Source organism: Leptodactylus fuscus, chromosome 5 (assembly GCF_031893055.1).
Source record: "Leptodactylus fuscus isolate aLepFus1 chromosome 5, aLepFus1.hap2, whole genome shotgun sequence".
NCBI lineage: Eukaryota > Metazoa > Chordata > Amphibia > Anura > Leptodactylidae > Leptodactylus > Leptodactylus fuscus.
Window position 1 is genome coordinate 205,611,506 of NC_134269.1, and position 27,159 is coordinate 205,638,664.

Here is a 27,159-nt window from a genome sequence, read left to right on the forward strand (position 1 = left end):
TATCTCCTATCATCTATCTATCTATCTATCTATCTATCTATCTATCTATCCATATCTCCTATCTATCTATCTATCTATCTATCTATCTATCTATCTATCTATCTATCTATCTATCTATCTATCTATTATCTATCTATCATCTATCTATCTATCTATCTATCTATCTATCCATATCTCATATCTATCTTCTATCTATCTATCTATCTATCTATCTATCTATCTATCTATCTATCTATCTATCTATCTATCCATATCTCCTATCTATCTATCTATCTATCTATCTATCTATCTATCTATCTATCTATCTCCTATCTATCTATCTATCTATCTATCTATCTATCTATCTGTCTATCTTCTATCTATCTATCTATCTATCTATCTATCTCCTATCTATCTATCTATCTATCTATCTATCTATCTATCTATCTCTCTATCTAATATCTATCTATCTATCTATCTATCTATCTATCTCCTATCTATCTATCTATCTATCTATCTATCTCCTATCTATCTATCTATCTATCTATCTATCTATCTCTCTATCTAATATCTATCTATCTATCTATCTATCTATCTATCTATCTATCATCTATCTATCTATCTATCTATCTATCTATCTCCTATCTATCTATCTATCTATCTATCTATCTATCTATCTATCTCCTATCTATCTATCTATCTATCTATCTATCTATCTATCTATCATCTATCTATCTATCTATCTATCTATCTCCTATCTATCTATCTCTCTATCTATCTAATATCTATCGATCTATCGATCTATCTCCTATCATCTATCTATCTATCTATCTATCTATCTATCTATCCATATCTCCTATCTATCTATCTATCTATTATCTATCTATCATCTATCTATCTATCTATCCATATCTCATATCTATCTTCTATCTATCTATCTATCTATCTATCTATCTATCTATCTATCTATCTATCTATCTATCTATCTATCTATCCATATCTCCTATCTATCTATCTATCTATCTATCTATCTATCTATCTATCTATCTATCTATCTCCTATCTATCTATCTATCTATCTATCTATCTATCTATCTATCTCCTATCTATCTATCTATCTATCTATCTATCTATCTATCTATGTATCTCCTATCTATCTATCTATCTATCTATCTATCTATCTATCTATCTCCTATTTATTTGCCTATTTTTCTATATCTTATTCTTTCTATCTATGTACTAGCTGTACGGAGGTAGTAATTACAATTACAATGAGTTCTATCTATCCAGGGGGTTAAAAGTTTTAATACGTTTTCTCAGCACTTTCCATTGTTGGTCACCCCTTGTATGATTACTGAGGGTCCGTACAGGGGTGTAACACGAAGCTCTGGGGCCCCCTGTATAATTCTACTTTCCCCATCTTCAGCATCATTAGGGTGAGAGGGCGATTGATAGTGATGCTGAAAGATACCGCCATGTCTTTGTTCTTCACACTGAGCCATAGAATAAAAGAAGCTGCTCCAGGTGTGACCCACAAATATCCGCAAAGTCAATTATTGCTTTTTAATGATTATTTTCCATCAAATGTCACCGACCGACCTCTTCATCATATGAATCAAACTGTCCACGGAGCGCCACCAGGGACCGTCCACAGGTCAGATTTTCACCGCAATTCATAATTTTCATAGTCTGAGAAGTTAATTGGTTACTTGCTTATTAATTAGGGTCAGTGGCCCCGGGGAGATAATCACAGATGATATACATTAATTTATACCGGGGTCAGCGCCCAATTATACTACAATTAGCATAATTTCCACCTTGATTTCCTTATCTTCATCTTTAATGGATATTTCTATTCCATAGATTCTTCTATTTTTAAGTGAAATTGAATGTGAATTGAAGAGAAACTTTTCTACTAATAAAAGCCTGAAATATTCATAATTAAACAAAATTATTCAGAAGTCTTCAAGAGTCTACAGTCTGTCAGCGGAAACTTCTAGAATTGCTCTACTATTCTACTAACTTTTCAGTTCTCTTCTCCGTAGGATCTCTGTTGAACTAGACCACAGGGTGTCCATTGACCCAGGCCATTGGGTTTCTACCAAACAAAACCGTAGGATCTCCACTGAACTAACAAAGCTATACCATAAGACATCTACTAAAGTAGACCAAGGAGTCTCCACTGAACTAGACCATAATCTAAACCTTTGGTTCTCCACCAAACTTATCCATAGGATCTCTGCTAAACTAGACCACAGGGTGTCCATTGACCCAGGCCATTGGGTTTCTACCAAACGAAACCATAGGATCTCCAATGAACTAACAACGCTATACCTTAAGGCTGAAGTAGAATTAAGTAGACCATGGAGTCTCCACTGAATTAGACAACAAGCTAAACCTTTGGTTCTCCACCAAACTTATCCATAGGATCTCTGCTGAACTAGACCACAGGGTGTCCATTGACCCACACCATTGGGTTTCTACCAAATGAAACTGTAGGATCTCCAGTGAACTTACATAAGGCATCTACTGAAGTAGACCATGGAGTCTCCAACCAAACTTGACCGCAAACTAAACCTTTGGTTCTCCACCAAACTAAACCACGTGAACTAAACTAAACTAAAGGTTTGTAATGTAACTAGACCATAGGTTTTCCACCAAACTAATCCATAGGATCTCATAAGGCATCTACTGAAGTAGACCATGGAGTCTCCACTGAACTAGACCGTAGGTTTTCTATCAAACTATACCTTTGGTTCTCCACCAAACAAATGGTTCTCAACTGAAGTAGATCATAGGTTTTCCTTCAAACCAATCCATAGGATCTCTGCTGAGTTACACTATGGGGTTTCAACTGAATTACAGCATAAGCTCTCTACCACACTAAACCGTAGAATCACAACCAAGCTTCTCCATAAGATATCCACAGAACCAAACTAGAAGACTTCTACTAAACTAGACCATGGAGTCTCCACTAAACAATTGTTATCAAGCAAAACAATTGAGTTCTAACTGAACTTGACCATAAGTTGTCCACAAATTAAATCACAGATACTTCATCCAAGTAAACCAAACGGTCTTCAATGAACTATACTGTACTGTAGGTTCTCCATGAAACCATAAGTTCTGGATTGAACTAGACCATATGTTCTCCAACAAACTAAAGCCATAGGGTGTCCATTGAACTAGACCATAAGCTCTCCATCAAATGAATCCATAGGATCTCTGCCAAACTACACTATGGGGTTTCTTCTGAACTACAGGTTCAGACAATGTGGTCGTCACCAATACAGGAAGGATCTCAGATGACGTTCAACTAGATGGACAAACATGTAGAAGGACGATTTAAGTGAAAGTAGCTGCAACCGGAGTTAGGCCTTATAAGGACCTCCAAAGTCTATGTCCTCTCCTCCATCTTGGTGCCAGTTGGCATTCATGGCAGGGTACTACAATAACTTTCACGCAAGATTGGCGCCAGTTGCTCTTTGTAAGCTCACGACATGACACGTGTCTTTACCCTAATAGCGTCAATTGGTACATTTGCTTTAATGAGTGAAGTCTTTGATTTACAAGCCCAGGAGCCCTCTCGGTGCTTGTGGCGGGCCATAACCACGCTTATTTTTCTTTTCTAAAGCATTTAATTTACTAGACGCTGTCTCCATTATGGTTTTATGGGTTTGCAAAACACATTTGTTTTCATGGCTTTTCATAAACTAGCCCTTGAGTACAGTAAAAGGAAATGTGACAGTACTTAGTATTTTGTATATTGAATTTTTACAACAGAACGGTAGAGTCTGTGGCCTGCGCTTAATGACGCCAAAATCTGCAGATGGCGGCATGGACGCCGTTGAATGCGGAGCTTACAATCACATGGTTAAATGTACTTGGATATCAATTACTGTTAGTACATTTGACAGCTGCTCCATTATAATTCTGGTGGCTGGGAAATATGTGTGTACGCTCGGAACTGACTAACCTCATTATAGTGGTGGTAATAAACATTTATGGGATGTATTTTTCCCCAAAAATAAAGCCCACGCTTCTTGTGTGACATGAACGGTAATTGCCGTTTTAGGTTTCAAGACTTAAAGGGGGTGTCCCCAGAATCTGGCATATCAACCCAGCCCTATAGATAGATAGGTTAGGGTCACCTGAATCAGAAAGTGTTTTCCCCTTGTGATTCGGAGCCTCCGTTGCCGAGATATGGTGATTTTTGTAAACATGCAAGTTAGCACTTTGTAGCAATGGCGGCGCCCTTAGTCTTCAAAGAGCTCATTTGCATATAGATAAAATGGCGATATCTTGGGAACAGAGGCTCCGATTTACAAGGAGAAAACACCGTTTGAGTCGGGTGACCCTAATCTATCTATGTGTGGGCTGGGTTAATATACAGGATTTTGCTGACAGACTCCCTTTAAGGTGACCAAACACATTACACAATCTGCCAATGCTTAGAGGAAGATAGGATTGCCAAGTAGATCAGTTCCACTAGTCTATAGACCAGTGGAAGCCCTATGGTTTAGTTCAGTAAGACCTAATGATTTATTGTAGTTCGGGGAGAACCCATGTTCTACCTTTCCAACATCTAGGATCCCGGTAAGACTATATTCACATGGTGGATTTTGCACTGGGACCAGTCATGCTAAATCTATTGCGGATATTGCTCTGACGGGGGCAAAAAGATTTCCTACTCCCATTCACTTCAATGGGAGCTTTAGGCCCAAAGATTGTGCAGGAGGCTTATTTTTTGCCCCCCCATCTGATGTTTCTTTAAGTGAAATGAAATTTTTGTGGCAGATTCCTCTACGAACATTGCGCCATGTGAACCTAACCTAACTATCAGAACAGGAACGTTAGAGGACTGGTAAGATGAGCACTGTTTTTTGTTTTTTTTTAACCCTTTAGTCTGAAATAAAGATTACCCCATTTCTAAGACGAATCCATTTAATAAGGCTCCGTTCACACGGAGTTAACGCGCGCGCATTTTGGCACGTATACATGTGTCAGAGTGTGAGCGCTCAAAACAGATCCCATTCATTTCAATGTGTCGGCTTACGGGCGCTACACATTGAAATCAATGGGAGGCTTTTAGCCTTCACGCGGATTAACGCTCCGTGCATTTTGTCTAATGAGGGTAAGTTCACACTGGGTTTTTTGGACCGCCACCTGAGGCGGAGGCCGCCTCAGGTTCCGGTCCAAGATACGGGTAGCTGCGACTGGATGCCGGTGCAGTGCACTCCGCTCTGGATTAGGCCCAAATGAATGGGCCTAGTCGGAAGGGAGTGTCTTCAGGTTGATGTCGTGAGGCGACTCCACTTGAAAGAATGAGCATCTCGCTTCTTTGTTCCGAGAGCCGGAACAAACCGCTCCCGGGACAAAAAACTGATCAGCTCCCATTGATTTCAACTGGAGCCGTCTTTTTGGTCAGATACGGCCTCAAAATCCTGACCAAAAAACCCAATGTGAACTTACCCTAAGGGGAACTTCACTGCAGATTCCATTTTTTTAAAGAATTTTCCACTCGGTATTTTATCCGTCATTTTCTTGCAAATCTGTGACTTCTTGTAGCAAAAAAAAAAAAAAATTGCTTAAAAATTTATATGCGCCGTGAACATATGTTGTTATCCTGCGTTGATATATTTGAAAAACAAATATTTGCATGAATATTTAATCTGTACAAACCGGCACGTGCACTAATAAGCCGCGTTAGCGGATTTAAAAATGTGGCCGCCACCGCGCCATAAATACAGAGTCGGCAACTGTAAATTTACCAGAACAAATATGAATATGAAATGAATTGAATCTATGGCAGGAAGAAGTGATAACGCGCTCAGCGGCAGTCCTATAAAAAAAGATTCTGTACGTGATGCAGCCATGTTTCGTCCTATAAAGCTAGAAGCCAGGCTTTCCGTCATGTAGGGCAAAGCTCTAGGACTGAATCTACACCCCAGGTCCGGAAACATTGGTGGCCCATATCCAAACCGAAATTTATGTTCATATAGGGCCAAGATGTCAACATTATGGTACAATGATTGGTTTAATGGAGATACGGTTCCTCATCTTGGTAATTTTTGTTATCCAGCCCTCAGAGAACGGTGCAAATTTTTTGGGGGTTGTCATTAGAGATGAGCGAGTAGTGTTCGATCGAGTAGGTGTTCGATCAAATACTATGGTATTCGAAATACTCGTACTCGATCGAACACTACTAGCTGTTCGAAGTTTAAGGTTCGATGCAGAACCAGCGTTGATTGGTAGAATGCTATACATTCTGCCAATCAACGCTGGTTCTTCTCTTACCTTTAGAAGTCTTCTCCGTGCAGCGTCCCCGCGGCGTCTTCCGGCTGGAATTCACTCTGCCTAGGCACCCGGCCTAGGCAGAGCCGACTGTGCATGCACGAGCATGCCCTCGCATGTGCAGTCGGCTCTGCTGAGGTGTCGGGCCGGGCAGAGCCGACCTCGCATGCGCAGTCGGCTCTGCCTAGGCCCGGATGCTTAGGCAGAGTGAATTCCAGCCGGAAGACGCTGCGGGGGCGCTGCACCGGGAGAAGACTTCAAGGGGAATCCAGCCCGACAGTCACTCGTGGACTTGGTAAGTATAATTGTATCGAATTTTGCCTACCTCTGAAATGAGCATTTCCCCCCATAGACTATAATGGGGTTCAAAATCCGTTCGAACAGCCGAACAGTGTGCGGCTGTTCGAATCGGATTTCGAACCTCGGACATTTTAGTGTTCGCTGATCTCTAGTTGTCATGTTCCTTTGGGGATGACATGCCCCCTTTTGGGCTGGGATACATCCCTTTTTGTACATGGCCATGTCCCTTTGTTGGTGACACGTTCACCATATAACACGTGGCACACTCCTGGGAGTCCGGTAGGTCGCCATTATTTTTGGAAGTCTCGGGAATGGATGGGAGTCATGGTAAAGGGTGGAGAGATTAAGTGTTACCAGTAAGATGAAGGTAGGTCTTAGAGTTGCCACAGATTTGGAGGTGGATATCACCCCCGAATCCGGAGCAGATTCCTCCTGGAATCCATCTCCCATTGTTTTCAATGGGAGGCAGAGATACGGAAGAAAAGAAACTCATAGAAGATAAAGCCTATTGGAGTAGGGGGTGAGTAGGCGGAGGTCAGGTCAGGTCAAGTATCTTATATTGCAAATATGGAGTCTGCTAATTCCTGGACCCTTAGTAAGATTTTGGTCAGTGGTATAGGGGTTTAGGATACAGACTATAGGTCTAGGTTGGTGGTCATTGAGATGTTTGAGGTTGCTCATAGGTATGGTCAGTGCTATGGTTACACCATACGGCGTCTTGTTCCATTATTTGACAGAAGGTTTCCTCCGGGTACTCCGGTTTCCTCCCACACTCCAATGACATCCCGATAGGGAATGTCGCTGTGTAATAGGATGGCGCTATAGAAGGAAGATAAATAAATAAGGGGTTGGAAAGTGGCTTAAGGGGGTCTTAGAGGAAGCCTAGAGGATCTTCAATACCCAAGTCACGGATAATGCACTGATATTTGGCACAAAAATGGTTAAGAAAAAGTCACATACCAAAAGAAAATGTCAGAAATGATTGAATTCCAAAGTCATTACTCCCCCCCAGTACACCAAACGCGGGTGAATCTCTCACGAAAATTGAAACAATCCCAGACGTATTTAGCGTGACCATCTCCAGTGTAATCAGGCATGGTCCAGCAATGAGGCAAGCACTTGGTGAAACAGCTGTGACTGCCGGGGATATCGTGTGTGACTGCAACTCGAAACGCGGCCATGATATAAAATATAAAAGATCAGCAGAGCAGAAACCAAGGAACTTCCAAAAAGATCAATCAACAGCTCAAGTATTATTCCCAGAGCTCAAGTTTTATGTGTGACTTGGGATTTAGTCATTGCTTTGTGCACCCTCGAGAAGAAAGATGGACATCACTAGGGCTTTAAGACAACCATAGACGTAATTAGGATAATTGGGACTCATCGTGAGTCATGGTCATGAGTATTGTGTTGTCCTGGCTGAGAAAACATAAGAGGGACCTTCCACTAGAAAATTCTAAATGTTCCAGATACCTCGTAAAGTATGCCAACCATCCTCACGGTGAAAAACATCAAGGAGAGAATTGTCCTGTCTATGGACCATTTTAGATGGGTTCCCCGACATTATCCTTCTGCACGGGTTCTTCAAGGCGTTCTCCACTTTGGACAATCCCAATAAGATCGAAGGGTCAGCACGTGGACCAAAATCCATCCACATCCGGGCAGCCCAGGAACAGGTTTTTCTAATTCACGGGGTGAGCTGGATATTTACTTCTTCTTCTAAGATGGAAGGGTCCTTTGACAATAAACAAAGGGTCTTCATGCTAGGATCCCATTCGCAAGCAGTTGAAAGTTATCTATGGGTAATCTGTTCAACCAAAGAAAATTTCACCAGCATCATAGATGAGGATTCTACTATAAGAGTGGCGAGACTATGGACCTTATTGCGACAGGACATTGTGATGGTGGACGCAATGGACAAGTTCATGGAGGGACTGGATGCTTTTCTTCAAAGAAACATTATTATATGTTACGAGTTCAAAATTTTTGGAGATGGACACGTTTCTCCAGAGCTTGGCCAGGATTGGAGTCGGGAAGGAATTTTTCCCCTGACATGGTGGAATTGGCATTGGCTCACCTTCCGTTGGATCAATGTTCTAGAATTATATGTTGGACTTGTCTTCTTCCAACCTCATGCACTATGTTACTAAGTTACAGTGCCACCACAGGGGAAATTAGGGACTACATAATGTCCACTCAATATAGTGGATTGTCTATGTAAGACAAGTCCTCCAGAGCAAGAGATACTCTTTATAGCTGTCCTTCAACCCAAGAGATAAGTATACGAAAGGGGGTCTTCTAAATGGGACACAATTGTTTGAATGATGAGGGGGTTGATCTCCAGAGACCTGTAGTAGGGTCATAATTGAAGCAGTTTTTGGTCATATGATGGGCACCGTCCACCAGAGCTAGTCTTTTCTTTTGTGGATTTGTGCGCCAAGGCATTCTCCGGATTTCGGAAGTATCAGGAGGCAATCCATAAGCATGGATAAGCATTACTCATGGACCATAGCTGGACATCTGCTTTAACTATGTTCTCAGTTCGACCGAAAATATCTGGTATTGCCGGTAGACCTACGCCCGGTAGGGGGCTAGAAAGTTACAACACAGCTGTCTAAATAAACGTGTTACTTCCACTACGAATGTTCGGCCTTTCACGTTCCATCCTACAAAAAAAGCTTGACATTAAAAAAGATATATTTACCGGCCCGGGCTCTCTGTAAAATGAGATTTTATATTATACCACTGGTGATATGGCGGATTTATTATAGGAGGGAATAAGCATCCCCCTCCCCGCTATAGGGTTGGGATGAGTACGGAGACCCTGAATGGAAACGTCTGTTTTTGTAGAGTGTACGGCACGTTGGGGGATATAGAGTTGCCCTGATCCTTAAGGAATTTGTTACTTTATATCGGTATTTATATGGGTTCATATGACTTATGCCAAAGCGGAAATACTACCGGTCGTCTGCTGTTCTTTATGTATTGCCAACAAAAGTCGTGTCGTTATTCCACGCCAGTATACCGGTCTTTAGATGGCTTTTTATGTGCTGCACAGGGATATCCGATGACTTTTTACTGTTTTTTCCCAGTGACCTCTTAAATAAAGCGTTTACATTTTGTTTATTGATGCGGTAGAATACGAGACGTCATCTGGACGTGTAGAATAGTATATAGCATGCGGGGGACGAGCAACAAACAAAATCTGTGTCATAGGAAGCATCCAAGTGTAGACTGGGAATGGCCGACTGTCTGTTGTCTATGGTGGCCTCTTGTCTTGTCATCCACCATAAGCTGATGGAGGAAGACCAGGGGATAGGAGTTCAGTACACCCAATTCTTTGGTTCTCAGGGGAGTAAGGCCACTGTTGGGGCCCCTTCACACGGCGTAAGCGCTCGGCTCATTCTGAGCCGTACACGCGAGCGCTTCTAAACACTTCCCATTCACTTCAGTGGGAACACGTAAAGCCGGAAGCGTGAACGGCTCGGAATGAGCTGAGCGCTTACGCCGTGTGAAGGGGCCCTTATTTGCCGCAGGTTTGGGGGTTTTGGGGGGTTTCACCCCCAAATCCGCAGAAGATTCCTTCTGAAATCCGCCTCCTATTGGTTTCAATGGGAGGCAGAGGTCGCGGAAGAAAGAAGCGTCCTGCTTAGGGTTGAGCCGATCTTGAGATTTCAAGATCGATTTTAAAATCCGATTTCCGATCATTTTCCAGCCGATCTCGATCGTGAAATTTGCTCGATCGCCGATTGGAATCCGATCTTTTCCGATCCCGATCTTCAACCCTAGTCATTGTTTTTCTATGGGAAAAGTCACTTTAGGGGTGAGCCGATCTTGAGATAACCTCCGATCTCAATCCCACTGGAAAAGATCGGGTCGGAACTCCGATCGCGATCGTGAAATTTACTCGATCGCCGATCGGAATCCGATCTTTTCCGATCCCGATCGCTCAACCATAGTCTTGCTCGATCTTGCCTTGGATTCCGCGGTTGCTTCAGCCACGGAGTCCGCGGCTTGAGACTCCCTCCTGATTCATCTGGGCTTAATCAGGAGCGGGATGCCATGATGGAATGCTGAGGCAGTGCATCGCCATCCCATTGCAGCTAGACTGCGGTGAAATTGCCGGCGGTGTAAAATGAAGGGGAATTCATGTTCATTTTCCACTGTATGAACATACCCTAAGGCTAGGTTCACATGGCGGAAAATGAAGAGAAATTCCTCTTGATTTTCCACCACCGTATTTGACGCGGGATGCCGATGTCTTCCATTGCCACTTTCTTCTGCTGAGTAGGCCCAGATGAATGGGGCAAATCCGCGCCGCGCAGACTGTAGCAAGATTAAGCAGGACCCTGATTTTTTCCACGTCCCGTTGCAATCTCTGCCTTGGAACGGAATCCGAATGGAGCACCAATATTATTTTACTGGAATGCTTCTTTAATAGCGTGGACACATTTTGATCTAACATAAAGGTCGAAATGGTATAAGGTATGAAAAAAAGATGGCTGATAAATCCTCCGCACCTGCACTGGTCACTACATCGCCTCTGTCCTGCATAGTTCTGGGTTGGCCCATCCCATACAATGATTCCGGGGGCCCCTTGGATATAGACAATAGTACAGTGCACAATTTACGCCGGACCGTCTGTGTGTTAGAGCCTGGGCCCCCCAGAGGATTCTCTGGGCCAGTTCAACACTGCACTGGAATACCAAAGACCACTGGTGCAGCGAAGTCTACCCTGAAGCCATAGACTATATATTAGGCGGCATAAAATAGCAGTAGAGGATTCTGCAGAGCGGACGTCAATGATCCCTGTATATAGATAATTTATGATGGCCTGTAAGGGCCCGCATCACACAGAAACCCCGAGCACTCCTCATGATCTAATGATTAGTAGGAGCCGCGCGGCCTGAGCGGCAGCTGAGACGTTTACAAGAGCTGGCAATCTTCCCGAAGCTTCACTGCAAATTCTGCATGCAAATTAAATGAATTGTGATTTGCTTCATTAACTCGGAGCTGATGTATTGCACCAGTCTAGCATTTTTGCAGACGCACAATAAAAAAAATAAAAAAAGAATTTCACGCCGCGATACGATTTGCAGGCTACAACGGAGTACGAGTAATTTTTTGTTCGTTTTTTTTTATTTATTTATTTATTTTTGCACGAAGCTTAATTGGAATGAATGTGGATACGCGGCCGTAATTGGAAGGAGTCTTATTTATAACGGCATCAAACATTTAACAAGTAGAAGCAGCTTGAACAAGGGGCGACGCTCACATAAGAGACGCCGAGGGATGTCACAGACAAGTCACGTATGTTTTAGGCGCCATCTAGTGGTGCTGGGTAAAACTGCATGGACTGAAGGATGTCCGTATGTAAAAGGTTCTCATACGGTTTAGGTCATTGTATTAGTTGTAATGGGGAAGATTTATAAAAACTTACTAAGGATGTGCGCAATTTATTAAGAAGTGTGTATCTCTTAAAGAAGCACTCCAGTACTTATTCTTTGATCCCCCTCTCATTTGAGAAAGGGCCTTTGTGTACTGTCATTGAATAAGTTATTGACAGGTTGATCTGAAGTTATGTGCTCCCATCTGGAGCACTGACCTTCTCTCTGCTCCTTTGACGGACAATATTGAATAAGTTATTGAATAAGTTATTATTATATGTTATTAAATATATTATATGTTATTGAATAAGTTATTGACAGGTTGATCTGAAGTTATGTGCTCCCATCTGGAGCACTGATCTCCTCTCTGCTCCTTTGACGGACAATATTGAATAAGTTATTGAATAAGTTATTATTATATGTTATTGAATATATTATATATTATTGAATAAGTTATTGACAGGTTGATCTGAAGTTATGTTCTCCCATCTGGAGCACTGACCTTCTCTCTGCTCCTTTGATGGACAATATTGAATAAGTTATTGAATAAGTTATTATTATATGTTATTGAATATATTATATGTTATTGAATACGTTATTGACAGGTTGATCTGAAGTTACGTGCTCCCATCTGGAGCACTGACCTCCTCTCTGCTCCTTTGACGGACACAGTATATAGTATGCCGGTCTTGATGAACTCTGTGTTAGCAGAGAACATACTAAATTCGTGATAAGACCACACCTTACCATGAGTTAGGTGCAAATATATAACAGCATTGATATTGCATCATTTATACAACTTTTGCGGCCCTTGGCTCCACTCCGTTTCGGAAAGGTGTAGAGGCCAGCGCATACAATGCAATGGTGTTAAATACTTGCAAATCGACAATTTATTGATATTAAATAGATGATTTGCGACTATTTATCACCAAAAAAGTGATGGGAAGAATAGTGAAATCCCCCATTATGCTTTTTGTGAAGTTATGTGCTCTCCTCCAGAGCACTGACCTCCTTTCTGATATACACAGAGTTTCTTATATGAACGTGAGGTTGGAATCACAAAGCCTTGACCTGATTCCCATCGATCTGCATTGTGAGCTTGAACTCCTATTCGTGCAGGAAACAATGTATATACAATAAAGGGGGACAGTGCTCTGGAGGAGAGCACATAACTACAATAAAGCCTTCATTAAGGTTAGATACATATCTGCGATTGGGTTTCTGTTCCTCAGGACCTAGAAATGGAAACCCAATTTGCTTTAAAAGTGGTTACCTGCAGAAACCCATGGACCCCATACACTCCGCCAGGTTTACGCCCAGTTTCTGCACAAAAAATGCGTAGAAAAAAGTCTTGCTTGTAGGATTTTTCTCTCTGCACTTTTAAAGTGGAATGGAAGCTTCGAGTGCTTCACTTACTACCCTACACTATTGAATTCTAACATATTGTACCAGTCCTCTGTTACTCCTCCTGGAAATGTAAGTATATATTGACATCTTGATTAGAGATGAGCGAGTAGTGAAATATTCGAGATTCAATATTTGTTTTGAGTAGAGCCTCAATATTCAACTACTCGATCAAATATAGAATCCCATTATAGTCTATGGGAAAAAATGCTCGTTTCAGGGGAAACCACTATTCAACTAAAGGAGAGTCACCAAGTCCACGAATAGCAGGAGGAGAGTGTTTAGGAGGAGCGCTGTGCAGTTAAAGCGCACGGACCCCATTATAGTCTATGGGGTCCGTGCGCTTTATCTGCACAGCGCTTGCAGTTGCGCTGATAAAAAGTAAGCTCCCTCGTAACCGCAAGCTGCCAGCTCTCCTGACTAGCAAAGACGAGCCTGCTGCAGAACCAGCGTTGATTTGCCGCAGGCTCGTCTTTGCTAGTCAGGAGAGCAGGCAGCTTGCTGTTACGAGGGAGCTGACTTTTTCTCATAGGAATGCATTGACCAGCGTTGATTGGCCAGTGTACAGCATTCGGAGGCTCGTCTGTGAGGAAGCAGAGTCTAAGATCGGACCACAGCAGTCTCCATTGTGGTCCAATCTTAGACTCCGTCTCCTCACAGTCAAGCCTCTGGCAGAACCAGCGTTGATTGGCCGAATGCTGTACACTGGCCAATCAACACAGGTCAATGCATTCCTATGAGAAAAAGTAAGATCCCTCGTAACAGCAAGCTGCCAGCTCTCCCAACTAGCAAGGACGAGCCTGTTGCAGAACCAGCATTGATTTGCCTAATGCTATAGCATAGCATATAATCTTGATGTTTTGCTTCACCCTGCCAATATTACTCACCCCTATACATTCTGACACTGTAATGATACTATATCCTATTGTCTATAATGAGGCAGTGTCTATATCTAAAATAATATTGCCGTCCTAGAAAACTTCACCATTAATGACACTAGAGACCGCAATAACATTCATTTGCATATCTTAATTGAAAATGTAAGATAATCCCACAAATATTGCAGTAAACCACAGAAGTGCTAATAGTAGGGCAGCGGATCCCAGCTCCATGGAGGATCTGACCACAGAGCCTGCTATGATTATAGGGGTCGTGCCGCAGACTCTGCACCAATTTAAAGTACAGGAATTTTGATATAGGAGCAACCCTAAAAAGTAGAAAAATGAGTGTAAAAAGAGGCGGTTTTGCCATATACAGCGCCACACTTAGGCACAGGCTGTATTTTGTATTGCAACTTAGTCCCGTTCATTGAAATATTGCAATACCAGACACGGCCCATAGATAAGGGGGGGGGGGGGGTGCCGTTTCGGGAAAACAAACAGGTACGGCATTTTTTCTAAACTCATACAACCCAATATTACTCCTTTTATGATTCATATGGGATGACCTGCGTAATCTGGGATTACCTCGGATTTTAAGGGGGTTACCAGGACTTAATATTAAATTGGGGTTCTGGATTTTCTCATATTGATGACCTGCCATCAGTATGTGATTGGTAGAGGTGTGCCACCTACCAATCAGCTTTTTGAAGATCTCTTGAACGAAAATCAAACACAGCGCCATACATTGCATAGTGGATGTTCTTGGTATTGCAGACACTTGAACGGGGCTGAGCTGGAGCTTTACCATATGACTGATGGATGTGAGGTCACTGGTATGGAGAAGAGCATCGCAGTCTCTTTAAACTATGGGTGTCCTGGGTGTGGACACCCAACATTCACATATGGATGACCCATCCTAAGGATAGCTCTTGGAAAATCCCTTTAAATGACCAATCCAGAATGAAGTGCTTCACTGTAGTAATTGAAATAGCGCCACTTTTATCCTTGTGGCTGTGTTGGGTATTGCAACTCTGTAGAACCAGACACAGCCAGAAGCAGGGGCATAGCCATAGGGAATGCAGATGTAAATTGCTAGTGGGGGCCCAATGGCCTCTCTACAACATGAACAGACACCAGTTTTATAGAATTGGGCCCTATTACAAATTTTGCATTGGAGCCCTGGAGCTTTATATGACACCACTGGCCCCACGTCAAAGGGTAGGGGGCCAAACAGATCACTAGAATAGGTGTCCCGAACCCCCGAGCCCAGTTTACCATTCATCCATAAAGGTCCCAATGATGGCATCCTCAGCAATGGGGCACATTCTGAATTTGATGTTGAATATGATGAAAAACACCATATAAATTCCCTATAAAGCGAGGGCTGCGTGTCTTGTTACAGATCGGATCCGGAGAGGTCTGCAGATGGAGCTGTTGACTTTGTCATCTTCACACTTAAGAAACCTCGCAGACAAAGTGTCACCCGTCGAGTCCTGATGTGACAGCCGAGCAGACACAAAGCGCAGACACAGTTCCCATTGTGACAGCGGCTCATTCTGCATGCAAGGTATGCAAGTTATGTGAACGTCTCCGCTGAACAGCTACAAATGTAAGCGAAGCCCCAAGACAGGTCCGTGACATCTACTACAAGATACACACACTATAATGTCAAGGCGCGAAGATCACAACCGCACTCCGAGCACGCTCTAAATACTAATGGATTCTTATCGCAAGGCTTATGGTATATGAGAAATACGCCATCTAATTGTAAAATAAAGGCTTAAAACGGTAACAGAAACTTGCATCCACCACTAGGGGGAGCTGAGGAGCTTACTGTATACTGTGTAGACATTGGGCGCAAACATTAGACAGGATGCAGTTAGCTCCTCAGCTCCCTCTAGTGGTGAGTGCTGGCAGGGGGGAGTTTGTCGTTAAACTCTAGGTCTATGCGATAACGGAGCTTCAGTCACTGGAGTGGAGTGTTTGGGGCACTTGTCACGTCATATATGATGAAGGGGCTGCAAGCCATGGGCACCCCTGAAATTTAAAGGGTTTGTCCAAGACCTGGACCGAACTGGCCAGCAGTATCCAACTGGTTGAGGTCTGACACCTTGGAGCTCAGTTGCACCCTCTCGCCTCATCTTCACTGTTCTTTGTCTGTTTGTAAGATAACTGGCTGCAGCAGGAGCCTCCCCCCTCTGCCCTGTCTGCTGTAAGATTGATAAACACTGCCTGTTTGGTTAAATCCTGCCCTTTTAGTCATTCCCCTCCCAAAAATAGAACTGATCTGTGTGTCTCTGGAGCTCAGTTCCGACTTACCTCTTTCACTTCACTATTCTTTGCATAGTTGTGAGTCAACTGGCTGCAACAGGAGCCTCCCCCACTGCCCTATTTGGCCTCCTTGGCCAAATTCTGCCCTTTTAGCCATTCCCCTGCCAAAAATAAACCGGATCTGTGTGTCCTAGGAGTTCAGTCACACTCTCCCTCGTCCTACTCTTCACTGTTCTTTTATGGTTTTAAGACAAATGGCTGCAGCAGGAGCCTCCCCCTCTGCCCAATCTGCTAAGATTGTTAAGCCCTTCCTCCTTGGCTAAATCCAGCCCATTTAGCCATTCCCTTGCCGAAAATAGAACTGATCAATGTGTCCTAGGAGCTCAGTCACACCCTTCCTTCTCTTCACTGTTCTTTGTGTGGTTTTAAGACAACTGGCTGCAGCAGGAGCCTCCCCCCTCTGCTGTAATATTATTAAGCCCTGCCTCCTTGGTTAATTCCTGCTTGTTTAGTCATTCCCCTGCCGAAAATAGAACTGATCTAAGTGTCCCAGGGGCTCAGTTCCACCTTTCCCTTTCCTCTTCAATGCTCCTTGTTTGACTGTAAGACAACTGGCTGCAGCAGGAGCCTCTCCCTTCCACCCTGTCTGCTGTAAGATTGTTAAGCCCTGCCTCTAGACTGTGGCTATAAGGAACAGATGTATGTCTGCCACCACCACAAAACAGCACCACTCTTGTCCAAAGGCTGTGTCTGGTATTGCAATTTATCCATAATAACCTAATTGGGAATAAAATCCAATACCATTTAATGCCCCCCCCCCAAAAAAAAAAAAAAAAAAAAAAACACAAAGAAAACCTCCCAGATTTCCCCCATTTTTGGTCTTCCGAAAAGTAGATGATTGATCGATACAACAAAGCAAGTTACTTCCGAAGCAACCCAACCGAATCTACAGATTAACCCCCACAAGTCTGCTTACCGTGATATTTATGAGCTGCGGCCCCAGGACTTGGGAGTTTTCTTATTCTTTCTATAAAAGAGGGAAAATGAAAAATTAATGAATTATCGCAAAAGTCTTAAAGTCAGCGGAAACGTGGCGAGTCCCGGAACACAAGGCAGTCAGAGCAAAGATTTAGTGAAGGCTGGTGGGGTCATTTTTCATTTGATCGGGCACAGCAGGCGACGCCATATTTAATGTGAGGCGTGAAATTGTATTATATATCACAGTATATATAGTAATATATAGAAGGTATAGGTGCGTGCCCTAGAGGTGTCCATTATGATAATTCTACCCCTTAATAGAATGAAGTTCCCGCCAAGTATTATGTTTCTATAATTCATGATGGTAACAGATGCAGCCGCTCATATTCCATGCAGTGACCTCTGCAGGACAAATGTAGTATTACATGTTTTTTAATCAAATGTATGGGTCTATGTTGTCGCTCATAGTGGGATGTGGCATTTCCAAATTGGGAAGGGGTGTCCGCGTTGATATGTACTAAGTAAACTGTTATGGTTTAAGCCATACCTGTCAAGTCTAACTTAAAGGGATCCTATCATTGGATACCCTTTTTTTCTGACTAACACGTAGGAATAGCTTTAAGAAAGGCTATTCTTCTCCTACCTTTAGATGTCTTCTCCACGCTGCCATTCGGTAGAAATCCCATTTTTCTTCGGTATGCAAATGAGTTCTCTCGCAGCACTGGAGGCGGTCCCCAGCACTCAAACAGCACAGGGGCCGCCCCCAATGCTGCGAGAGAACTCTCCATCATCTTCTGGGACGCCCTCTCCCTGTGTCTTCTTCCATCCTGGGTTTCAATCTTCTAGGCCTTAGGCCTCGGGCAGAGGCGAATGCACATGCCAGCGGCCACAAGAAAATGGCCGCTTACACAGCTTACTGAGTAAGCGGCCATGTTCTTGTGGCTGCTGGCATGCTTAGTCGGCTCTGCCCGAGCCCTAGAGGATTGAAACCTAGGGTGGAAGAAGACACAGGGAAAGGGCGTCCCAGAAGAAGATGGAGAGTTCTCTTGCAGCATTGGGGGCGCCCCCAGTGCTGTTTGAGTGCTGGGGACCGCCTCCAGTGCTGCAAGAGAACTCATTTGCATACTGAAGAAAACCGGGTTTCTACCGAACGGCAGCGTGGAGAAGACATCTAAAGGTAGGAGATGAATAGCCTTTCTTAAGGCTATTCCTACGTGTTAGTCAGAAAAAAAGGGAATCCAGTGATAGGATCCCTTTAAGCTTCTGAGTTAAACAATATATACCACAAGCTCCCCCTAGAGAAGGCACAAATTATTGAGTCATTTACCTCAGCATCTGAGTAATAAATGATACGGTCCACAGATGGGGTTACATATACCGCCAGCTCCCCCTAGAGGAGGTAGACGTTATTTCATAATTTACCTCAGTTTCTGAATTAAAGGATAAAGACCTCAGAAAGTGTTCCATATACCGCTAGCTCCCCCTAGAGGAGGCACACATTATTTTATCAGCTTCGGAGTTCAATGATAAATGGTAAAGACCTCAGAAAGGGTTGCAGGTACCTATAAATCCCCCTTAAATGTACCCCATCTATGATATGTATGTCCCCGAGTAGAACAATACGTCTTCTGATCACTATTAACAACTCAGGATTGAAGGAGCCATTATATATTCTATCCAGCGAGTAAAGCATGATAATATAATAAAGTGCCATGTAATATTTATAGGCGGCCGCGCGGTCCGATCATCTTGTTTTATACCTATAATTACAATAGGAAATAGTTTAAGCATATAATTATGTGTCTAGCAGATAATGAAATCAGGAGGGGAAGAGGCAGGGGACTCGGCTGTCTAAATGTCACATATCACATTAAGCAGAGCACCGGCTACTGATACTATAAAACCGCCATTCAGTTCTCAGCTCAGATACTTGGCGGCTGGGTCTTCTCTCTATGTCATATGTCTATGGCTCATAGGGTCTTACATAAAACCCAGCATATGGAAAGCCTCAGGACCGGCAGCTCCACTGATCCAAATGGCATCACACAAAGTAATGGAGATTAGCAGGAGGTGACATAAGACAGAGGAGGCACGGTATGGAATTTAAAAAATACACCAGAACTGTGGGACCAAATTCTATAGGCTTTATACACATGTACAAAAATGTTCTTTATTCGCAACCAAACGACTGGACCAATCTTCACCAAATTTGGCACACAGGTACATCAGGTACCCAGGAAGGTTTTAGATTTGGTTTCAGTTCTCTAGGACGCACCGTTCCTGAGATACAGTATTCCCAAAAAAGGATCTGCATTAGCCAATAGAAGTCTGCAACTCTTTCAGTCATATTCCAACTGCCATACACACAGTCACATGTCTCTTATCAGCCAATAGAAGCTCGCAGGCACTTAGTCTCCACATGCACACAGCTTTACTCCAGGTTTCCATAACAACCCAGCCATTTTTCTTCACCGCTTTAGGTTAGCTTTAAAGGGGCAGGGTGCTGTGGATGACACTTGAACATACACACAGTTTTACTCCAGGTTTCCATAACAATCCAGCCATTTTCTTCACCGATTTAGGTCAGTATTAAAGGGGCAAGGCACTGTGGATGACACTTTTACATACACACAGTTTTACTCCAGGTTTCAATAACAACCAATCGCAGCTTTTTCACTCATATCCAAACTGAGATACAAACGATGCTTATGTACCTGCCCTCCATACAGAAGAACCTGGGTGCAAGACCTGTGGAAAACCTAGTGAAAAAAAAAAAAAAAAAAAAGCTACAAAAAGATAAATAGTTTACAGTAAGAGAATGTACATATGATATGCCTGGTATACGTCTATCTAAGGTGAAATGAGTGGATGTGATGGACTACATATCTGCCAATGGTCTTCCTTCTCTCTATAGTGTATTGTCCATCTGGAGCCACCATATATGTCACGAATGCCTGAGTGGAGCGGTTCCTAACCCTGGGAATACGAGGTTCCTGTGACCCTGTACATGATCACGACTCCACCAATGAAGCCCATGGGCGATGTGACTTTATATGATGTTTTTTTGGTTTTCAAAGCATTTTAATCATTTTTATGGCATGTTATGTAAGGTAGGCATTTCCAGCAGTCACTGGAGACGGCCTTGGCCTGACGGGTCTGCTAATTACAGTCAATGAGCGGATCATCTGACCGTGAAATGGCGAATTCCTAGCAAGTGTGACAAATGTTATACTGGACCGCCGCGAAATGTAGACAAACAAAAAGGACGTTCAAAGGAGGAGATCAGACTCGCTTTCATGTGCTCGGAGCATAGCAAGAAGATGTCTCAGCAGGGCTGGCCGGTTATATTACCCAAGTGGCGGATTAATAACCGGCATCAAGGAAGTGGAAACAATGTAGCGACTTACTAAACAATATGCAACCTGCTACTGATGTTCCGCCGCTTAAAGGGGAAGTTTCTTAAACTGAAATAACAAAGAAGGGGGAAACCCTGGTGGCTTCCCTTCACAATATCAGATTATAGGTGCGCCCCCATTAAAAAATAGGGGGATTTACAGACATCCCCTTGGCTATAAATATGGTGGCCCTCTAGTGGTGGCCACAGTTGTCTAAAAAAACTACGTCTGTTCCCGCACGCTCATTCAGCTCCTAGGATGGACTGGACAGATCGCTTCTAAATAACACTGCCCAATCATTGAGCGAACTGTGCAGCCATACAGACAATCCTGTACCCTGGAGAGGTAAGTAGCCAACTGGACCCCAAGTATGCCACATTAACCCTTTCACCGTCCTCCAGTAGGAATCTTAAAGCTAACCATTTCATAGCTCTATACTTTATCTTACCCTTTTACTACCCTAGACCACCAGATTATCCTCTCCATTGGCCAAGACCTCCAAGGATCCTTACATTAAATTCTTCTCTGAAGACCACCAAAAGTAAAGAGATGAACCCTCTCACTGCCACAGCCCTCCAGAGATACTGACATTAACCTCTTCAGTGTCCTAAGCCACCATTTTTTCAATGACTATAGGAAGAAAACGTGAAGCCGGACTCTCATCGTGCGCCCTCCGTTTACAGATCAGACAAGGCTGCACTGAACTCTAGACCCTGGAATTAACCCTCTGACTGCCCTAGACCACCAGGCACAAAAACCTTATCCACCTTGATTGTCCTAGACCACCATGGACCCTACATTAACCCATTTTAACCCAGTGTGAAGGAGCATTGCTACAAGGGGTGCCGCTACAAAGCCCTGGACCCTGTGAGGACGTAAAGGTCCCTCTGTTACGTAAGACATACCACTATTCTAAATATAGATGGCGCCCTATTACAAATTTTGCATTGGGCCCCGGGAGCTTCAGGTTACGCCCCTGCAGAGTCATTTCAAACTTTTTGAACTTTAGTTTATCTATACAAGGAGGACAAAGTGAAGACAGATCCTTGAAGATTTTCTTGCTTCGATGTTCCAGATCTCGTGAAACTCGGAGTCATTATCAGCGGGCACTTTAATGAGGGGATAGTGCGAGTCATTACAGATTAATAGACGCCATCACATTTTACAACCCCCTACATTATCTCCTCACAAAGAGAAGATCTGCGCCTAAAATATTAAAATCCATTTATATCTGAGACTGGAATAGGAAAGAATACAGAGCAAGAAATGGATGGTTAGATTGTCACCCAGCTTTCCTGGAGGCCTAAATGGCAAAACTTCTCAACCACACAAATAATAGGGGGTGTGACTGCCCCATAGTATGATGGAACCTAAATAACTATATTAAAATAATGAGCGATCATTGCTTGGTTAACTTATCTTGGACTACAGGTATCTGGCGTAAACAATTTGGGAAGTTTTCCAATGAAGCAGACTCATCTAGCAGGAATCCAGCGTCTCTGAAGCTAAATCATTGCTGGAGGGAAATTATCAGCATCTGGTGGTGGGAACATCAAATAGAAGAGCAAGGAAAGGGGAAATTATAACACGAGCCAATAACCCCGCACTAAAGTGTATATGTGGCAGTAAGAAGTAACCTAAACCCCCAAAAGAGGGATGAAAATATAAGGGGTCATTCTATATTGTACAGTAGTATATCTTAGTCTTATATAACCTACTAGCAGTTACCCGCGACTTTGTCTGCAGGTTGGCGGTGGCGCTGAACAGCTTATATTTGTCCTTTCATCTCTGCCTACAGTTTCTTGTCCCCCCATCTCTGCCCCCAGTTTCTTGTCCCCCCTTCATTTGCCCCCAGTTTCTTGTCCCCCCATCTCTGCCTCCAGTTTCTTGTCCCCCCATCTCTGCCCCCAGTTTCTTGTCCCCCTTCATCTGCCCCCAGTTTCTTGTCCCCCCCTTCATCTGCCCCCAGTTTCTTGTCCCCCATCTCTGCCCCCAGTTTCTTGTCTCCCCTTCATCGGCCCCCAGTTTCTTGTCCCCCCCATCTCTGCCCCCAGTTTGTTGCCCCCCCATCTCTGCCCCCAGTTTGTTGCCCCCCCATCTCTGCCCCCAGTTTTTAACCTATATATCACAGAGCTCAACTTCTCTCCCTCTACCATATAACCCTATATATAACAGAGCTCAGCTTCTCTCCTCTATCATATAACCTATATATCACAAAGCTCAGCTTCTCTCCTCTATCATATAAGCCTATATATAACAGAGCACAGCTTCCCTCTGTTCTGTAGTCTCCTGATCTTCCATGAGCATTTTATTCAGCTTTCACACTGTCCAGCTTCATCCTATATAGCCCCGCCCACAAAATAGTGTGTAGCCCCATCCCACTGCCTAGCATGATCCTATCCGAGAAAGGCTTAAGGACCTGTGATGACGTCATCACAGGTCCCTTAGTGTTGTGTGAACCTAAATTCCTTCACTGCAGTCGTGTAGTAATGGCATTTACTGGGATAAAAAGTAGCCTATGTTTTAATCGGGGATCCTATCTATGTATGTGGTAAATTTCATGCAAATCTGTTCAGCCGTTTTTGCGTGATTGAGGAACAAACATCCAAACCCACAAACATACAAACACACAGGATTAGGATATATCACATAGCTCAGCTTCTCTCCTCCATCATATTATCCTATAAATTACCCATAATTCTGCCTTACCACATCTCTGTACATGTAAGGTGGGATTGCTCTGTGTGAGAGGATCTGAACTTTCTCAATCTAGTAAATAGTTATTTTTGTCTTTTTCCCCCGGAGATTACAGCACAAAAACACACTTAATTGGTTTTTGGAGAACAATGAAAGTTAATCCACCTTGCAAAATCTAAATGTGTAACAGTCCACAAGCGAGTCGTAAATTAATAAATCACCCATAAAAGGCCGCGCTTTTACTTTCATAAAATACGGTGTTATTTTTGGCACAAATACCGCCAGATAAAAACAGTTTCATAAATTATATCGTGTTGGTCACTTGCCCGAGCTGGAAAACTTGTTATGAAAAGATACAGGAAAAGGAAATCCTATTCTGAGTGTTATAGATGAGACGACTAATCTGTATTTTTTTCGTTTTTTAAGGGATGTGATAGAAAGCAAGAGATTTTAGTGGCTGTCAAAAAGGGGAGGGGTAAACATAAAAAGTGCAGATGCTTGTTGTAATTAAAGAGGTTTTCTGGGCTAAAAATATTGCTAACCTGTTTTGAGGATAGGCTATTAATCAGATCGTTTTTTTCCCGCATCCCTGCTATATGAGGCCTTAGCTTAATGTGAACCTGACACAATGAGGAAAGAAACATATCACAGAAAGCAGCCACAATTACCCAATACCAGATGATACATGGCGGTGCAGGCCCCAGTGCAATATATGATAGAAAAAGTTCAGGTGCAACATGTTAACGTAACATCTGCTCACCCACCCACAATACATGAGGGGGGCAGATGCAGCACTCCAAATGCACACAGATAAAACTCATACAAGGTGCTGTCACATGATAATATGAGGCGCTCAGCACTATTAGTCATGTCCCACACTATTAGATCAGGGGGGCTACCCAGCAACTCTATATGTACACCTCAACAGAAACAGAAAAAGGCCACACGTACCCAATACCAGATGATACCTGGCTATGCAAGCTCCATTGATATAAAAAGCACAGGTGCAAAATACAAATGGTTGTTCTTTGGTGCTGTGAACCTTACATTATCATGTGACAGCGCCTTGTATGAGTTTTATCTGTGTGCATTTGGAGTGCTGCATCTGCCCTCCTCGTGTATTGTGGGTGGGTGAGCGGATGTTTCTTTAGCATGCTGCACCTGAATTTTTTCTAAAGGGGCATTCACATGGGGCAAAATGGCTCGGATTCTGGCGCGACTCTGCGTGGCACCAGAATCCGTGCGGTTAAAAAGTCTCCCCACTGAACTGTTTTGAGAGGCCTTTTTACAGTGCAGATTCTGGCGCCAATCCCGCAAGGGGAATTTGCGTGGATTTTGCATGCCGCGCCAGAATCCGAGTCATTTTGCCCCGTGTGAATGCCCCCTAATATGGTATATACTGCAATGGGGCCTGCACTGCGGTTTACCATCTTGTAAGTGAGGACTTTTGCTATGATAAGTTTTTTGTATATTATGTCCTATTTTTTAGCAATATGACACAATAATTGGCCACAAAAAACAGCGAAGAACATCCATAATGTAGACCTGACACAACAGTAGATCCCAAAGGTCCAGATGCCCCAAAGTGATGGGTCAAAAAGGTCATGCCAAAATGAACATGATGCAATAATGGGTTCCGAGGGTCCAACAGAAGACAACCCTAAAGTGGATTCAACACAATAATGGGTCCCAAAGGTCCAGCAGAGGACAACAACAAATAGGGCCCAGCACAGTTAAGGGTTCCAGTGGTCAGCCAAAGATAACCATAAATTGGTTACAACACAATAATGGGTTCAAAAGGTGCAGCAGAAGACAACCCTGAAGAGTATTTGACACAATAATGGGTTCAAAAGATCCATCAGAAGACAACCCTGAAGAGTATATGACACAAGAATGGGTTCCAAAGATCCGACTGAAGACTACTCCAAAGAGGACCCAATACAAAAATGGGTTCCAAAGGTCCAGAAGTAAACCCCAAAGAGGTATCAACACGATAAAGGGTCCCAGAGGTCCAGCAGACGTTAACTTCAAAGAGGACCTAGCACAATAGTGAATTCTAAAGGTCTAGAAGAAGATAACTCCAATGAGCACCCAACATAATGGGTCCCAAAGAGTTTGTGATACAATAATTGTTCCCAAAGGTCTAGTGGAAGACAACCCTAGACACAATCCAAGACCAGGATCCTCCATGGTGGAAATGCACATGTTCTCAGAAGGATTGATGGAGTATTTCTTTTGGTGGGCCCAAGGAACTCATGTCTTATGCGGATGGCAACGAAGAAGAAATATGTAAAGATATCTAATGGCAATAGGCGACGCCAAAGTAAATAGACTTCTGTGGCCATTATAATCAAAGGCTAAAGCTTTATTGAAAAAATTTCTTTCATTTCAACGAGGAGAACATTCTACAGAAGTGTCACAGATGCCGTTCCCAGGCAGCTGAGAATGCGGCAGCCTCGGCCGTAACTTTCATCACTCACTTCCCCCATTAACCCTATCTTGGGCTGCCAATTTTATCGACCATTTAACTAGAGTATCCGTCTGACAGCTGATCACTAAGTGACAGAGCAGAAGTGTCTTTGTCCATCCGACTGTGCCCCGGGTCATTGTCCACTCTCATCCATACATGACCGCTGGGGATTGTCGAGGATAAATATAGCCCAGTCACAATAAGAAGAAACAGACATTATCTCACTACCAAATCCTACATGAAAAATTTGGAAGACAAATGAAACTGATAAAAGTCAGTCAATTTTTACTTTTCTTTTCTCAATCAGATAAAATGAATAGTAATATATATTTTTTAATATAATCTGCAGCATATACAGCAATTATACATATCCGAGAGCTGCATTCACAACTTCAGAGCTGAAATCTCCCAGAATCCATGGTAAAACAATATGGCCTCCTTTATCAAATTTGAACTAGCAACTAATCACATAACACCATTTATTTTTTCCAAGAAAATTGCAACTATGGGTTGCATTTATTGTTAAAAAAAAAAAAAAACTCCAGCAGAGGCCCCTTACAGTTTAATGTCCCCCAGCAGTGGTCCTGTACCATTTAATGTCCCCAGCAGTGGCCCCATACAGTTTAATGTCCCCCAGTGGTGAACTCTCACAGATTAATATCCCCCATCAGTGGCCCCGCACAGTTTAAAGGGATTCTACCATTAAAAGATGTTTTTTTCTACTGACCATGTCGGAATAGCCTTAAGAAAGGCTATTCGTCTCCTACCTTTTGATGTGGTCTCCGCCGTGCCGGTCATCCGAAATACCGGTTTTTCACGGTATGCTAATGAGTGTCCGGCAGCAATGAGGGCGGGCCCCAGCGCAAACACGCCGATGGAGGCGTCCCCATTGCTGCCGGAACTGCCAAATCCTGCGCCGCCTTCTTCGTGATCTGCGTCCTCCCCTTCTGTGTCCTCTTCTTTGGTCGTCATGGATGACGCATGCGCAGTTGGCTCTGGCTGCGAGACCCTGTTACTGCGCATGCGTCATCCTTGATGACCAAAGAAGAGGACACAGAAGGGGAGGACACAGATCACGAAGAAGGCGGCGCAGGATTTGGCAGT